The following is a 2,500-nucleotide window of genomic DNA, read 5'->3' on the forward strand; positions in this document are numbered from 1 at the left end:
CTTCCCCTCACCCTCTCCTCCCTCCCCTCCTTCCCCTCACCCTTTCCTCATTCCACACCTTCCCTCCCTCCCTCACCCTCTCCTCCCTCCCTCCTTCCCCTCACCCTCTCCTCCCTCCCTCCTTCCCCTCACCCTCTCCTCCCTCCCTCCTTCCCCTCACCCCTCTCCTCCCTCCCTCCTTCCCCTCACCCTCTCCTCCCTCCCTCCTTCCCACCTCCCTCCCTCTACCCTCTCCTCCCTCCCTCCTTCCCCTCACCCTCTCCTCCCTCCCTCCTTCCCCTCACCCTCTCCTCCCTCCCTCCTTCCCCTCACCCTTTCCTCACTCCACACCTTCCCTCCCTCCCTCACCCTCTCCTCCCTCCCTCCTTCCCCTCACCCTCTCCTCCCTCCCTCCTTCCCCTCACCCTCTCCTCCCTCCCTCCTTCCCCTCACCCTTTCCTCACTCCACACCTTCCCTCCCTCCCTCACCCTCTCCTCCCTCCCTCCTTCCCCTCACCCTCTCCTCCCTCCCTCCTTCCCCTCACCCTCTCCTCCCTCCCTCCTTCCCCTCACCCTCTCCTCCCTCCCTCCTTCCCCTCACCCACCCTACCCCCTTTCCTCACCTCTTTCGCAAACCATTAATCCTCCCTTCTCAATCCCGTTCCCATTCCCGTTCCGTTCCGTCTGTTCCTCCTGTTCATTCCCGTTGCGTAATCCGTTCCAGCGAAAGGTTGGACGTCGTGCAATCACTCAAGCAGTCCGGGCTAAATCCTGCCATTAATAAATCCTCCTTAACAGGGATTTACCACCTCACAAGAATGATAAACTCGATGCCAAGAGTGAAGTGGGATTGGTGGTGCTAATAGGGGGTGTGTGAGGGAGCTGGGGCGAGGGGAAGGGAGGGGTGTGAGGGGAAATGAGGAAGGGTGAGAGGGGAAATGAAGGGGCTGGGAGGAGGAAAAGTGAGGGAGGGTGAGAGGAAGGGATATGAGGGAGTGTGAATGGAGGGGAAATAAATGAGGGTAAAAGGAAATGAGGAAGGGTGAAATGAGGGGATATTAGGGAGCTGGGAGGAGGGGAAGTGTGGGAGAAATGACGGAGGGTGAGAGGGGTATTGCGGGAACAGGGAGGAAGAGAAGGGAAATGAAGGAGCTTGGAGGGTGAGAGGGGAAATGAGGGGTTCTAAGAGAGGTTTTAAGTGGAAATGACCAGTTCTAATCGAGGTTTAGAAGAGAAATGAAGTGTTCTAAGGGAGGTTAAGAGGGGAAATTACTAGTTCCAAGGGAGGTTTAGAGGAGAAATGAGGGGTCCTTAGGGAGGTTAAGAGGGGAAATGTGAAGAATTTAGAGAGAAATGAGTCTGAAATATAGTGGAGAAATGTGGGGTGTGAGGGAGCTGTGAGGAGGGAGAGGAAATGAGTCGTTAAGATTAGAGTTAAATTTAGTGTTGTGAGTTACGTTTAATGTGAAAAATGAGGTTATCGGGAAGCTGTGAGTGGTTGTGAGGGTTGTCGAAAGGGAAATGAAGGGTTGTGACAAGCTTTACAGGTAAATGAGAGGGTTGTGAGGGAAATGGTGAAATTGGGTAATTGTGAAAAACTGTGAGGTGAAAAGGGGACTTGTAAAAGGGGATGAAATGAGAAACTGTGAGGGAGGGTGTTGTGAGGGGAGCATCAAGTTGAAATGAGAGCGTTGTAAGACATGAATCATCGTGAAATGAGGGGATATGAGGGATTGCGAAAATAACCATGGAAAGAAATGAGGGTATATGAGAGTCTTTGAGGGGAAATGAGGAGTTGCGAAAATAACTATGGGAAAAAATGAGAGAATATGAGATTCTTTGAGGGGAAATGAGGGAGGCCTAGAAATCGAGCGAGGGGAGTATGAAAGGGAGGTTACCGCTGCGTGTTCCCTCGTGTTGCTGAAAAATAACAGCTATCACTGGTGTTCATGTCAGCAACTTGATTTACGAACTATTGTGGGCACAGGTGTTCAGTCATACATGATATTTTTTGTGTACGGGAGGGAAAGTATGTGTATGTATGCATATAGGCATATATGACACGTACGCACAAATATGAGAGGAAAAGAGAGAGAGAGATGGAGAGGGAAGAGAGAGAGAGGATAGAAAGGGAGGGAAAGGGACGGAGGGAAAGAAAGAGTGAGGTGGGAAGGGGGAGAAATAGGGAAAGAGAGAGAGAGAGAGAGAGAGAGAGAGAGAGAGAGAGAGAGAGAGAAAGAGAGAGAGAGAGAGAGAGAGAGAGAGAGAGAGAGAGAGAGAGAGAGAGAGAGAGAGAGAAAGAGAGAGAGAGGGAATGAGAAAGGGACAGAGAGAGAGAGAGAGAGAGAGAGAGAGAGAGAGAGAGACCGTAAAAGAAAGAGAATGAGAAAGAAAGAAAGAGAGAAAGAGAAAGAAAGCCAGATAGATAGATAGATAGATAGATAGATAGATAGAGAGAGAGAGAGAGAGAGAGAAAGCCAGCCAGACCGAAAAACAGAGAGCGCAAGAAAGAAAGAAAGAA

Source organism: Penaeus vannamei, chromosome 41 (genome assembly GCF_042767895.1).
Source record: "Penaeus vannamei isolate JL-2024 chromosome 41, ASM4276789v1, whole genome shotgun sequence".
Taxonomy (NCBI): Eukaryota; Metazoa; Arthropoda; class Malacostraca; order Decapoda; family Penaeidae; genus Penaeus; species Penaeus vannamei.